General features: G+C 35.2%; 1 protein-coding gene across 1 annotated transcript in view; it reads right to left on the bottom strand.

The window, feature by feature from the left end:
• Positions 1-16,867, bottom strand: part of LOC149834082 (TMV resistance protein N-like) — a 29,127-nt gene that overhangs the window by 505 nt on the left and 11,755 nt on the right. The window lies entirely within an intron of this gene.

Raw genomic sequence — 16,867 nt, 5'->3', positions numbered from 1 at the left:
TTATGTTTCCATGAGCACCTATAAAATACATTCTAGTTCCAAAATTGTCCATTAGCTTTCCTTTTTCATATTCTGTGCTTTGCCTTATGCTAACCCTGTTTTGCAGGAAAGATATAATGTATCAAGTTTTCTTTCTAGATTAGGATTCTGTCATTTTAAATCTAAAATTTTAATAATGTAATAGTTAGATCTAATGAGAATTCTTTACATTTCAGTCCTAGATTAGAATGTATGAGCATGTATATTTTTTTAGAAATGCTTGTTTCATACCATTTTTCTTTTTCATTCCAAAAAATTCACGAATGAAAACACGAATGACACATGCACCATTCTAATAAAAGGTGATTAAATCCTAAGTTGACGATTTGCATCAATGGCCATAGTCAAGGTGTGAACAAAACTTATGATTTTCATCTTTTATGGAATAACACTGGATCCACACTGAATCTCTTTTAAAAAATCATCATATTTTTCAAATATTTTCTTTCTTTATCAGAGTTTAACTTAAAATGAACTCAAAACATATATCAATGGCTATATTCAAGATATATTGAGAGTTAATTTCATTTTAAACCCTATAAAGGCACCAAAATATGTTTTATTCTTCACTTGAATTTAAATACGATTATTATATCATACATTTTATGACCATAGTCAGAAATGTGTTATATCTTCAATCTTATTTCAATTCATTTAAAGAATAAAATACACTTTTCAAAATCTAATTTTAAATTCTTTTAATCCATTCATCATCTAGGATAGAATTACATCATATTTTTAAAATTCTTTTTCAAAATCCAAGTGATTTTTTAGAATATTTTCAAATATCTTCTTCATTTCTCAAATCAATCTTTAATTTCTATTTCAATTCATCTTTCTATCTCATTTTGAAATTCAAAATTCAATTTCAAGGTCCCATTTGACTTTGAAAATTCAAATTTACTCCTATATTCCAAATTCAATCCAAACCCAACTTCAAAGTTTAATTTAACTTTGAAAAAATTTAAATTCATTTTCATTTCCAATTTCAAATTCAATTTAGCATTTTATATCAAGTTTCAAAGTTCAATTTAACTTTGAAATTCCTTATTCATCTTCTGATTTCAAAACTCAAGCTTCAAATCAAGTTTATCCTTTATTTTTTAAAATCTTCAAAGTTCTATCTAAAGATTGAGTCTTGATTCTCAATTCAAAATCAAGGTTTTGAGATTGATTCTGAATGTATTGCAATACTTGATTTGAATTATTTGAATTTATTGAAATGTATTGCATTGATGTGAATGATTTGAAACAATTTGAATGTATTACATGCCATTTTTTATTTGTTAGAATATGGTTCATGGAGCTTACAGTAGTCGTTCATCCAGTAGTAGTCAAGCTCAACCTTCATCTTTACGGGCTCCTTTGATAGGTATATCATTTAACTAATTGGATGCTTGTTTAGTTGAAATGTGCATTCTGAGAATTTCTAACATATTTTTTTACAGATGATGTTTCGCATGTACATGACCCACCTACACCAGTTGATCATACAAGTCAGGAGCCAACACAGGATGCAGAGTCTTCTCAGTGTGGCACAAGAAGACTCATTCGAATAATATATATCGATAATCGACCGTAAGTATTTTATTTTCACTTATTGCATATCTTATAAATATTGTATATTGATATTTACTGTGTACCAATTCATGTGCAGCATGAGGCTTGAACCATAAAAAGTAGTACGCGATTTTAGGAATTCACTACTTCAACATCTATCAGGACTGGTCGCTCAATGAAAATAGTATCCAAAAGAGGTGATAGACAGATTGTGGTCCTCATTCACGGTATACAGTTGTTTATAATAGTTAATGTGTTTCATATTTAATTTTTTGTTATTGTCATGTCTACTAACTTTCTGAAAATATATATAGGCTTTGAATCACTTCACAACTACGATGGAAGAAAATGATGAAAGGAAGGTATGGCAGAAGGTGGCTGTCAATCGATTTGCAGACATGCTGCATAATATGAAGACTGCAACAAAAAAAGCATATGGCAAAATAGATGATCCACTACAGTGGAAGGGACATGACCCTATTACTGTCAGGAGAGATTATCGGGAGGGAATGTGCGATAAGTGGGCAGGGGATGCATTTTGAAACCGCTCAGTGAAGGCTGCACAAAATTGAGCGAAAATGCCCGAAGCTCATCTACACACAGGTGGATCTAGGACTTTTGGGAGCCACCTGAAGAAAATGGTAACTCATCAATATATATATATTGTCAATTTTATAAGTATTGTTGTAAACCTGTTAACTAAATCTTTTATCATTTCACTTCGTAGGAAGCAGAAAAAGGAGGCATTGTGCTATACAAGGATGTGTTTGTTGAAACACATAAATGTAAGACTACATGAGAGTTCATATCAGAGAAGGCGAGAACGACAACAATATGTATTTATTGTATTAATAATTATTATAATATACAAGTTTTCATAAATATTATAATTCTTAATTATTAATGCATACTATAAACATTATTTTGTAGGAGGCATATGAGCAACAGATGGTAGAGCAATATGGCGATGACTCTACTCAGCATCAATCATTTGATCCTGCAGTAAGGGTGACTGCAACAGGTGAACCCAAAAAGGGTCGTGTGTTCGAGTTTAGGAGTAATATGAACACCTCACCAGTCATTGCTTCCTCCAGTCATGGCTCACAGACTTCTCTCATCGGCTTCAGCTCCAAGCATCCTATTTTTTTCGGTGATGATGTACGCCAGATCGTTAAGGACACAATGCGTGACTACTTCCATGAAACAATTGCCGACATTCTCTCAGATGAGTTCAACCGTTTTTTGCAGAACACGGGAACTTCGATTGCAGGTGTCTCTCAAGAATGAAAGTTTCATGTGATATATTGCATGTCGTTAGATTTCATATAACTTTTATTGCCTTAACTTATGTGCATTGGATATAATTTATTTCAGTATATTTTGTTTATCAATACTGACCTTTTATATAATATTTCAGTATAATATTTTTACTGTCTTTGAACACATATGAGCATGATAGAATCACATATACAGTTTTTTTACTGCCGTAGAACACATATGAGCATGATAGAATCACATATACAGTTTTTTTACTGCCTTTGAACACATATGAGCATGATAGAATCACAAAAATAGTTTTTTTACTACCTTTAGAATATATATGAGCATGATTGAATCACATATAAAGTTTTTTAACTGCCTTAGAACACATATGAGCATCGTAGAATCACATACATTTTTTTGTCTGCCTTATAACACAAATGAGCATGATAAAATCCAACATACATTTTTTTGACTGCCTTAGAGCACATATGAGCATGATAAAATCACATATACAGTTTTTTGACTGCCTTAGAACACATATGAGCATGATATAATCACATATACAGTTTTTTGCCTGCCTCAAAACACATATGAGCATGATAGAATCACATATACAGTTTTTTGACTGCCTTAGAGCACATATGAGAATGATAGAATCACATATATAGTTTTTTTGCCTGCCTTAGAACACATATGAGCATGATAGAATCACAAAAATAGTTTTTTGCCTGCCTTAGAATACATATCAGCATGACAGAATCATATATATAGTTTTTTGACTGCCTTAGAGCACATATGAGCAAGATAGAATCACATATAAAGTTTTTTTACTGCCTTAGAACACATATGAGCATGATGGAATCACATATTAAGTTTTTTCCTACCTTAGAACACATATGACCATGATAGAATCACATATACAATTTTTTGACTGCCTTAGAGCACATATGAGCATGGTAGAATCACATATAGAGTTTGTTTGACTGCCTTAGAACACATATGAGCATGATAGAATCACATATAAAGTTTTTTAACTGCCTTAGAGCATATATGAGCATGATAGAATCACATATACAATTTTTTTGACTGCCTTAGAACACATACGAGCATGATATAGTCACATATTTAGTTTTTTTTGTGCCTTAGAATACATATGAGCATGATAGAATCACATATAAAGTTTTTTTGACTGCCTTAGAACACATATGAGCATAATATAATCACATATTCAGTTTTTTGCCTGCCTTAGAACACATATGAGCATGATAGAATCACATATACAATTTTTTGACTGCCTTAGAGCACATATGAGCATGGTAGAATCACATATAAAGTTTTTTGACTGCCTTAGAGCACATATGAGCATGATATAATCACATATATAGTTTTTTGTCTGTTTTAGAACACAAATGAGCATGATAGAATCACATATAAAGTTTTTTTACTGCCTTGGAGCACATATGAGCATAATAGAATCATATATACAATTTTTTTGACTGCCTTAGAGCACATATGAGCATGATTGAATCACATATAAGTTTTTTTTACTGCCTTAAGAACACATATGAGCATGATAGAATTACATATACAGTTTTTTTACTGCCTTAGAACACATATGAGCATGTTTAAATTACATATAAAGTTTTTTTACTACCTTAGAACACATATGAGCATGGTAGAATCACATATACATTTTTTTTACTGCCTTAGAGCATATACGAGCATGATTGAATCACATATAAGTTTCTTTTACTGCCTTAAGAACACATATGAGCATGATAGAATCACATATATAGTTTTTTTACTGCCTTAGAACACATATCAGCATGATAAAATCACATATATAGTTTTTTGTCTGTTTTAGAACACAAATGAGCATGATAGAATCACATATAAAGTTTTTTTACTGCCTTGGAGCACATATGAGCATAATAGAATCATATATACAATTTTTTTGACTGCCTTAGAACACATATGAGCATGATTGAATCACATATAAGTTTTTTTTACTGCCTTAAGAACACATATGAGCATGATAGAATTACATATACAGTTTTTTTACTGCCTTAGAACACATATGAGCATGTTTAAATTACATATAAAGTTTTTTTACTACCTTAGAACACATATGAGCATGGTAGAATCACATATACATTTTTTTTACTGCCTTAGAGCATATACGAGCATGATTGAATCACATATAAGTTTCTTTTACTGCCTTAAGAACACATATGAGCATGATAGAATCACATATATAGTTTTTTTACTGCCTTAGAACACATATCAGCATGATAAAATCACATATACAATTTTTTAACTGCCTTAGAACATATATGAGGATGATAGAATCACATATAGAGTATAATTTATTTCAATATATTTTGTTTATCAATACTGACCTTTCTTTTCTTGTGTAGGTTGCTGGCGATAATCAGCGTAGTGGAGCTGAAGAGACAGATAAAGACAATGAACAAGAGGACACATAAAATCTTGGCGATGATTAGATTCATGTGTTGAATTTGTTCTACCTTCTTTTTGTTTCAAAAATGTAAATGTTGAATTGTAAATAATTAGAATTTGTGAATTTGAAAGTGGATCGATTAATTGTTTTAGTTTCTTTTTATATGTATTTTGATGTGTACTTTGTTTTTTATTCACAGGAATTATAAATTATACAGGAAATATAAATTGTATCACGGGAAAAATTTTCTTGATATTTAATTTTCAAATATATATTTTTTTATTTTTTCCCTTGTTTGCGACGGATTAGCGATGGATATATCCGTCGCTAATTACTATTAGCGTTGAATGTAGCGACAGATTAGTAACGACTATAAATCTGTCGCTAAACCAAAGTCACTGTATAGTAATGACGGCTTTGCGACGGATGTTGGCATTCGTTATTCTGTCGCAACTTAGCGACAGAACTGGCAATAGATACAGTCTGTCGCTACTTAGCGACGAAATAGGCGACATATATATTCTGTCCTGATTTAGCATCGAAAAATTCATGATGGAAGATATCCATCGCTAATCCGCCGTTGATCCGTCGCTAAGCTGTTTAGCGATGGATTAGCGACAAATTTCGGTCGTCGCTAATCCACAGTTTTTTTGTAGTGTTCTGAGCAAAGAGAACCTTAACTCCTCTTCTTGACTGCTCCTTCCTTTTGATCCACATAATAGACCTTCCTCACTTTGACCCTTTAGGAAGGTAGACTTGTTCTTCATATCCTTAATGTAGAAACATGTAGTGTGAAACTCTAATATGCAATTATTATCATGAGTGAAACAGGCTACCGAAAGAAGATTTTTCTTAATTTGAGGAATGAGAAAAACATTCTTTAAAATAAATGATCTATCCTTAGAAGGAAAAATAATTGTACTTGATGTGGTTTTGGAAAGATTAGAATCATTACATATCATAACCATTTCTGGACCCTGGTATTCTTATTTTTTTGACATATCTTCTCCCTCTGCGGTTATATGGTGAGTTGCTCTTGTATCTGAGTACAAGTTGGAGTTTTCAAATGACATGTTTAAAATCACAGTAACGCCTTGGGAATATCTCAACAATTTCTAGCTGATTGATTTCTTTGACAACAAAACTGACAAATAACCACTTTCTTATTGGGATTTTCCTTATCCTGCCCACCATGACTTTTGCCTTGGTTATTTCGTGTAGGAAATTCATGACCACGACCACCAAAATTTTTAAAGTTGTTCTTGCCCCTACTTTTGCCGCCACTTCTTCCTCCTCTGAATTGACTAGAAAATCATTTACCACGGCCTCTTCCTTGCTAAGCAAAAAAAGTAGTGGCAAAGGTGTCTTGAGGGGATCTTTGATTTAATAGTTGGATCCTCTTTTTTTGATTTAGCAACATATCATATAATCCATAAAATGAAGGAAGCTTCTCAAGTGTAGTCATAGTAGTAACAAAGCTTTCATATTCATGGGTGAGACCATTCAACGTATAATGAACAAGATCAACATCAAAAATTATTTTATTAACATCACTTAGAGAATCAAACAAATATTTTACATGGTTCAGATATTTTGTCATGGACTTATCTCCTTTACTAACATCTTGAAAATATTTTTTCATTTGCTTGATTTTAAAACTTCATATGCTTTCTCCAGAGCCACCCACATTTCTCTAGCATTAGGAATCCTCATAATTTGACTGAGCACAACTTCAATCATAGTGGCCTTTATCCAACTTAGGGCTAGCTGGTCTGACCGTACCTACACAGAAAACTTAAGATTTATGGAACGAGTTTCACCTTCCTTGGTCACACTCAGATATTGGAGCATGACATGTCCTATTAACAAATTTAATTAAATCCTGACTGATCACCACAACATGTAATTATTATGATCAAGTTTTGTCGAGACCAAACTCAAAAAGGTGTTCCACTGAATTGCCGCATTAGGAACAAGAGAAGAACTCATTTTAACCAAATCACATGCACTAACACAACAACGATCAACAAACATCCTAATTGACACCCATTGATGCAAAAACAAATTTACAACCAACAAGCTTACCTTACAATTCCACACCAATTGACAACCAACCTTCAAATTTGAATTGTCCAGCGATATTCAACCAATAGCGTTAATCGATCATGTACTTTGACTAAATATCATAGCTAGGGATGACTTCTTCTAAATTTAAATGATCATGGATCTCATACCATGAAAATGAAATGGATCTGACATTGGATCAAATCTGATCAAGCAAAAACATCACAAAAAAAAGAATGGCACACAGTTTTACGTGGTTCGACTGGGCTAAGCCTACATCCATAGTTAACTCTCTCTCTTTCTCTATTACAATGATTTTCTAAAAGAGGGAGATATGTATATTTAAATTATCTTGTCACAAGAAATAAGAGAGGTTTCTCAATATCACATAAGAAAGGTTTTTCAAGTTTGCATGGTTTCCTAATCTTATAGGATTTCTTACAGTCTTTCTTTTCATACAACTCTTGTTAAATTAGACAATGTGGGACTTTTCATAATGTGTGGACCTTCCTCTTATGAATTTGGATCAAGACTCAATACATGTGAATCTTGTGGATCTGGATCACCTTATTTAAGAGACCTTACAACTCTTTCTCTCACATAAGCGTTCATCCTTTGCGAGTGGAATAGTGGTGCCTCTCCCAATTTAATTACTTCTTCACTGACTTGTCAAATATGTTGGAGGATTGCTTGTTGAGTTGTACTCTGAATTAGTGAGACATTGAGAGCTTCTTGAGATCTCTTAATAGAGGATTGCTGGCTCTTGGTCATGGGATTGAAGATAAGATGTGCCCACCTTTTATTAAGATCAATGGCTTATCTGGAAAACCTTTGCCACAGAGAGTTTGGTTGGTAGAATGTGAAGTGTAGATTTATTAGCATAGAGTGCCTTCTACCAAGGTTTTAAAAAAAATGGGCTAGATTGGGCAATTGGATTTGCAGCTATTGTGCCTACTTGAGTCTCAAATGCTATGCCAAAGGTGTTCTCATGAGTGGAAAGAGAACGATAGAATTTGGTCATATGTCCCTCCTTGAGATGTTACAAGAATGAATCCATCATCGTAAATGACTGGAGGAGGAGAGGAGGCAATCATGAATAAAGGCACTAAGCTCATCTCTTATGAGGTTGTGCAGGGAAGCTCGATCAGAATGAGTGATGTTTTGTGGCCCATCTTCTCTATAAAGATGGCCCTCAAACTTTGGCTTCGAATTTTTGGTAATGAAGTAAAGGGACTAAAACTCCAACAAAACGGAAAGGGTCAACCTATGATGCTAAGGTGGTCTCCCTGTGGGCAAAGTTCTAGGAGATAGGTGAGTGCTCAGATGCCTCCTATCTAGAGCTAAAGGGTAATCACCTACCTCAAAGGATGAATGTTAATATATAGGGAATATCATGATAGCCATGAGCTTTCCATTTTCAATGTGGGTGGTGGCCTAGGAGGCTCTTTTCGATAAACTTTTAAAAAACTTGGTCTCCCTCAAACATCGATCATTATAGGAAACTGAGTTGAGATCAAAAGAGCAGCTAAGTGCTATAGTCAATCACATGACAACATTATACCCCGCATGAAATATTGTCATGTGATTGGTTGTGCTTCATGGCACTTAGCCACTCTATAGATCCTTGTTCATAGGAAACCACCATCAGACTGAACAGTTGTAACACTCTAATCCGGGACCTCTAGAGTTTGGGTTCTTGGGTATTACTTTTCAAAGAAAAATACCAAAGTATCACACAAAAACATGACATAAATTTTTTTTCTAAATAAACAATCATCAATTAATGTCAATAAAACAAATCCCATATAATCAAGTCAAGCCACTAAGGCTACATCATCCAAATGATGCATTACCTCCCAAGTTCAATAAATAAAAGGAAAATAATATAACTTCTTTGCCGAAAGATGAAGTTACCTACATTCTGAAGAAGGCTGACAATGTCCTACCTTCAAATCCTATCTCGCGAAGTCACTTGAAACTTACAGTTGTAATTATTAAAAGGAGTGAGTCTAAAACTCATTAAGAAATAAATTACAAGCAAATTAAACTCATATTTACAACTGTAGCAGGCTTTAAGCCTCTAGTCTTATTTTAGTTTTTGATCATGCAACACACATATATTTGTATCTTTTAAATCTCTCTAGTTTTTTACTCAATTCTCACAACTTAGCATTTTTTCAATGATAACAACTATCTATTTTGGCTATACTGATAATAGCCTCCTATGGGCATAGCAACCCATGCAGCATACCAAAATTCTATGGTGTTAGCCAAACTATGAACCACACACTCTCTCTACACTGCAGTAAGCCAGTAAGTAGAGTTATACCTGCTCCAAGGTTCGTGGCTCATGCTACTTCTTAATTTTATTATAGAGTCCCAAATCTCTAGGTTAAAACATAATTCTCTAGGACATATATAATATGTATTTCATGAATTCTCACATAAATTCTTTCTCAAGTTCATATTCACAGTATCTTGATAAGTGTTCTCAAGGAATATCCTCAATTAAGCATTCTCAAGAAACAATCCTAGGGTTCTGATATTGACCAATTCTTGAAGCATGTAGAGATGTAGTCTCTCTACATCAATAAATTTTGAGGGCTCCAATAGTGGTATCTCTCATACTGATTGCCATCAGATAGCTATTTTTACCAGTCACCTTCCGACAATTTATGGGGTTTTAGCATGCTATGATATTTCAAAGTCACAGTAACACAATTGTAACTTGTATGAAACTTAAAATCTCATCACAAGAATTGTTCTCATATATGTATTTCTAAGTTCTTCACATATTCAAATATACAATTTATCTACAATACAATAAATCAATACATGCAACTAATGGTGAAAATTCATAAATACATGAAATCATTTATGGCACCAAGGCTCAGTCACATGCCTTCATTCCATTTCTCATCTTCATAAAAGGGTGCATTTCTAATATACAATTGCAAACTCAATAGAATACAATTGTGATCTCAAGTAAACATGATTTCATGTTGTCTAATTCACAAAATACATCAGCATACAATGTATTATTAACTAAAATGCTTATAATTTTCTTCACTTCGAATGCACACGTTGAACTCTAGGAGGCAGTCAAGTCTCTCGTAGCAATAATAGTAGGATCTGATCGTCACATAATTGTATTCATACTAATAAACAAACATTCTTTATATTTATCAAAATTACTCAAATACCCCTTCCAAGGTGATCTATCAAATCTCATTTTTTGTGCCAATTTTGGTTAGAACCATAAGACAAACATATTCATCTCTGCATCATGAATCTAATACACCAAACATCACTTTATTCTGAGTTTGGAGTGCTAAGTTATGACTATTTTATTAATTAGATATCATGTCACACATACAAGGATAATTTAACTCACTGCGATTTGACCTGACTCAACCAAGGTTAGACTAGGCTCGATCTGATTTTAGTATATTGAGTTTACTTAACCTAGTCTGGACCTTATTGGGTTTGGATTCAAACCCAACTGAACTCTCCATGTCCCATATCAGATCTGCTCACTAAGTGATGTGGATCACATAGTTCGGTATAACTGGACTGGACTCAATCTGTTCCAACTGAGAATAGACTGGGCTGCATCCAGTTCTATCTCAGTCAGAGACAAATTATACTGGTTTAATTATAATCCAATCATAGACAGACTAGACAAGATCCAGTTCAGTTCTAGTTAGAGACATACTGGACTGGATCCAGTTCAATCTCAGTCAGGGACAGACTGGACTAGATTTAGTTTAGTTCTCACATGGATCTAAAACTGACCCGCTTAGGTACATACTAGATTCAAACCTAGTTCAGTTTGGGTTTGGTCTGACTTGGAGCAATTTATGCTCAACTGGATCGAAATGGACCCAGACCAGTCTGGTCCAGTTCATTCTAGATCCATCACAAGGAACCGAGATAGGGCCTAACCTGACCTGTCCTGGTTCTCATCATTTTTTTTAAATCTTTGACTAAACTCGGTCTCGACTGAACCTAGAAAGGGTCGAGTCTTAGACTGGTCCGACCTGGTCTGGGTGGCTGAGGCCCGACTCGATCCAGTTCATCCCAGACTAAGTCGATCAACATATGATCGATATGACTCATTTTTTTTTCAGACCGGTTCGGTCTAGGTCTCACCCAAACTGCCCGGTCTTGGCCCAATAGACCCGACTTGGTCTAGGTTCATGCCCATCTCGAGCAAAGTGCCCATCTCAATAAGGTTTGCACCTAGACCGAGTTGGCTTATTGACTTGGTCTGCAAACCAAGGGATCTCCCTACTTCCCCACTCTCACAAAGTGGAGAAGGGGAGGACTTCACGCTCGCTCTTTCTCAAATGAAGGGGGTGATTCCTCAAAATGAAGAATTTTACCTCCCTAAAATTTTAAAATCTTTTTTTTTCATCTCTATTCATTTATTTCTCATTTTTATCTATTTTTTTATATTATGTATGCTCCTATCATGGCTGGGCCTAGCTGGGTTTGAGCCCACACGACTTAGTTGGGTTGGGTCATACAATTCTACCCTCTTAAAAGATTATTCATCTTGAATCTTACGTGGAAATAAATGTGAAAATTGTATAAAGATATCTGACTTACGCTCCCACGTAGCCTTACTCTTATTGTGATGGCTCCATCCGACTAGTACTCAATATATAACCATATTTTGTAACATCTATTCTTTTGTCTCCAAAATTTCAATGGGATCCTCTCTAATGCTCATGTCATCCTGAATCTCCAACACTGGCTCAATTATATACAATATGTGCATAGTGTTTAGCACATATTTTATAGCATAGAGACATGAAAGACATTATAAATTCTAGACAAAGAAGGTGGCAAGACTAGACGGTAAGCTGTCGTACCAACCCTCGTAAGTATATCAAATGATCCAATATATCTTGAACTCAATTTCTCGTTATGACCAAAATGCATTACTCTCTTAAAGGGAAAAATCTTCAAAAATATATGGTCACCCTGCTTAAACTCTAACTCACAATACCTCTAGTCCGCATAACTTTTGTGTTGACTTTGTGCAGCTAGAAGTCGCTCGCAGATGAATTTAACTTACTCTACCATATGCTGAAACAACTCTCACCCTAATAACTTTCTCTCTCTGGCCTCATTCCAATACAACAATGTTCAGCATCGACGACCGCACAGGGCCTCAAAGGGAGTTATGCCCATGCTTGCCTTAAAACAATTGTTATAAGAAAACTCCAGCGAGGACAGAATGTCTTTCCATGAGTCACTATACTCCAAAGTATATGCTCGCAACACGTCTTTCAGAGTCTAAATAGTCTGCTCAGACTTATCATTTGTTGGAGGGTGGAATGTCAGGCTTATCTTTAACTTTGTATCCATAGCATCCTAAAAACTTTGCTAAAATCGAGAAGTAAACTTGAAGTTCCTGTCTTAAACAATTGAGTCGGGTACTGCATGAAGTCTGACTATTTCCTTGATGAAGAGTTGAGCTAGTCGATCAAAAGATTGGGATGTTTTGGTAATTCGATCAATAATAACCCATATCAAATTTATCTCATCTTTAGTCCTTAGAAGTCCTGATACAAAATCTATAGTAATATATGCCCATTTTCACTCAGATATGAGAAGTAGTTGAAATAGTCCTACGGGTCACTCATGCTCAATCTTCACTTGTTGACATACTAGATATTTGCTCACCAATTCTGCAATGTCTCTCTTTATATCGCTCCACAAAAATGTATCTTTTAAATCTTGATACATCTTGGTACTACCTAGGTGAATGACATATCTCGAGTGGTGTGCATCATCCAACAATCGCTTTTTGAGTTGATCATTCTTAAGAATGCATAATCTATCTTTGAATCTTAGGAGATCTTGCTCATCTACCCTAAGTCTGAAACTTTACCTTCAGAGATTCCTTTTCTCACTTTTTTCAATTATGGGTTTAGAGGTCATTTCTCCTTAATTTGATCCCATAAATCTGATCTCAAGATAATCTGCACGAATAATAACCGACCTAGTAGACACTAAGTTTCTGCTTTCTGATAGGCAATGGTGGAAAACAACTCCCAATCTGATAGTCTAGGTAAGAACCCTAACTTCTCACTAAAGGCGTCAGTGACTACATTAGCCTTTTCTGAATGATACTTCAACTCAAAGTTATAATCCTTTAGAAACTCAAGTAATCTTCATTATCGTTCTGAGAAAATAAATACTTCAGGCTATGATGGTCGGTAGATACCTCAAATTGTTCATCATATAGATAATATCGCCAAATCTTAAGGGCAAACAACACATCAACTAACTCCAAGTCATGGGTTGGATAGTTCATTTCATGGGTTTTCAGCTAGCGTGATGCACAAGCCATCGTCTTTCCATGTTGTATCAATACACAACCCAAACTTTTATGTGAGGAATCATTACAGGTTGTGAAACCTCCTAACCCTGAAGGCAAAACTAAAACTAGTGTTGTGATCAAGAGCTTCTTGATCTCTTCAAAACTTTGTTCGCACTTCTTATTTCACATAAACATAATGTCTTTTCTGGTGAGTTGGGTTATAGGAACGGCCAACATTGAGAATTCTTTCACAAATCTTCGGTAATAACCAGTCAATCCCAAGCAACTATGAATCTCTGTAATGTTCTTGGGTCTAGGGTAATTGAAAACTGCCACAATCATTTTAGGATCCACTATAACTCCCTCTTTGGATATGATATAGCCAAGAAAAGATACCTGTTATAGCCAAAATGCACACTTTGACAACTTGGTATAGAGTCTTTTTTCTATAAGTGTTTGTAAAACAATCCTTAAATGTTCTTTGTGTTGCTCCTTCATGGTTGAGTAGATAAGAATATCATCAACAAATACCACTATAAACTTGTCTAACTATGGTCTAAAGACCGTTCATTAAGCCCATGAATGTTGGTAATGCATTTGTCAAACCAAAAGGCATGACTAAAAATTCATAATGACCATATCTTGATCTAAAAATTGTCTTAGCCACATTCACTTTTCTCATTTTTAGCCGGTGATACCCTGAATGCAAGTCTAACATCAAGAAACATGTAGCTCTTTGTAATTGATCAAACAAATCATCAATTCGATGTAACGAGTATTTATTCTTGATGGTCATTGCATTCAACTATCAGTAGTCAATGCATATCCATAGTGACCCGTCCTTCTTCTTAACAAATAAGATTGGAGCACCCCATGGAGATACTGATGGTCGGATGAAACTACTATCATATAATTATTGAAGTTGTTTGTTGAGTTTCTTGAGTTCTGTAGGTCTCGTTCTATAAGGTGTCTTAGAAATTGGTTTGGTTCCCAAGACAAAATCAATATAGAATTCAATTTCTCAGTACGGAGGAAGACTTAGAAGTTCCTTCCAAAAAATATTAGCCACTGAAAGGTCATCCTTATTATCAGTGTTCATGTAGTCCAAGTATTCAAAAACAATCATCACAAAGATACTGATTGGCCGACCGCTAGTTTGGCCAGTTTCTTAACCCTTTCAATAGTAAAAGTTGAAGGCTTGGGGTTTTCAAACTCACACACCTATGATGGGTATCTTTTGAAAGCATTATAATAAGCTTTCAACGTTCTCGAAAAAAATTAACTTTGTAATACCATTTTATGCTGCACAGCTAAGTTTTCAATAAAGGCAATTGACCCTTTGCAATGTATCCAAGGTGAATGAGAAAAAAAAGGCCCTTCTAGAGCCACTTCACCGTTTTTTAACATCGATGTGGGATTAGGCTTTTTCCCCATTAATGCAGGACATTATCTTAAAGGCTATTAACCTAATAAAATAAAATAAAAAATTGGGTGTGGCATTACCAATGCTTGTCCCATATTTGTTATGAATGTGACATGATTTGCTCAATATTACAAAGAGCATTTTTAATTTATCACGAGATTTTGACTTGCCAAGAAAATACTGAGCATGGGACATGTGACTATAGTTTGGGCCTGGCCAAAGGGGTCGGAAGACTCTGACTGAACCCATGACTGCCCGACCCAATTAGTAAAGGTGGCAATTACCAGCTGGTCTCGCTTGGCTAGCTCAACCTATCCCAAGTTATGGATGGACTGTAGGCCGACTAAACCCAGCTCACGAAAAGGCTTAGAGAACCGACTGGCGCTCAAAATGCTGACCCAAATCCTACGTAACAGCTAAGCTGCTTGCTCAGCTTGGACAGCGGGGACACTAAATTGCAAAAACAACACTTTGGCAAGCCCACATCACATTCAAGCTGAATTCAGGAAATTCTCATCTCAACGGCGTGCTGTTTCTCACATTGGAACAGTTAATCTTGCGGTGCAAACAGAGGCCGTCTCCTTTGTCTTGTGACTTTTTTATATTTTCTTGGTTTTCTTTGTGGTCATTTTTTCCATTTTCATGAACGGTACTGACACATACCATGTGCTTAATTCTTTTGATCCTTTAATAATATCTTTCATTCAAAAAAGAAAAGATAGCCCCACATCTTGGGATGGAAATGGGACCCTGCCCCGCCTCGCCTCATTTGGACCGGGGATGGAGTTGGGAATGGAGGTTAAAATCAAAACCCGTGCGAGGATGGACCTACGCTTTCTCATGCCCCGCTCCATCCCCACCCTCGATTTCCACCCAGACCCATCCCGAATCCTATTTTAGAGATGATAGTGAATCGAGAAAAAATGGAGCCCTTTCCCATCATACCCGGTTTGGACCGGAGATGGAGGACATAAAACGGGGATGGAGGTTAAAATCAAAACCTGTGCAGAAATGAAGGGGAAGATGGAGGGTAGGATTTTGAGATGGCACGGAGGTGGAGCCGCCTCGGTCCACTACCATCCTCACATCACATTCAAACAATTTCAACTTCTAGTGCAATAGTTTGAACCTACACCCACAAAATGCAAACTTACTGATTGATTAATTCCTTTACCTAACCGCACACCAATACCACCACAACAAAGCAGTGGATTAGCGACAACCTCATTCCGTCGCTAACCGGCTTAGCGACGGATTAGCGATGAAGAGGTGACAGACAGCTGACGTCGCAAATTTTTCGACGCTAACTGGCGGTGGAAAAATTCTGTCGCTAATTGTGACAGAATAACGAACGACGGATTCTGTCGCAAATCCGCTGGTACTAAACGACAACCTCGGCTTGGCGATGGATTTACATTCGTCGCTAAGCCGTCGCTAAATTATATGTATAGCGACGGATATATCCGTCGCTAATCCATCGCAAACTTGGAAAAAAAAAATTTATTTGAAAATTAAATATCGAGAACGCTACAATTTTTATTTCCTGTACAATTTATATTTCCTGTAAATAAAAAACAAACTACACATAAAATTTCATATAAAAAGAATCTACAACAATTAATCGTTCCATTTTAAAATTAACAAGTTTAATTATTTACAATTCAACAATTACAATTTCGAAACAAAAAAAAATAAAACTTCTTCAACACATTAATCTAATCAT

This window comes from Nuphar pumila, chromosome 6 (genome assembly GCF_984573655.1).
Source record: "Nuphar pumila chromosome 6, dmNupPumi1.hap1.1, whole genome shotgun sequence".
Lineage (NCBI taxonomy): Eukaryota > Viridiplantae > Streptophyta > Magnoliopsida > Nymphaeales > Nymphaeaceae > Nuphar > Nuphar pumila.
This window is presented reverse-complemented; position numbering and strand designations above follow the sequence as displayed.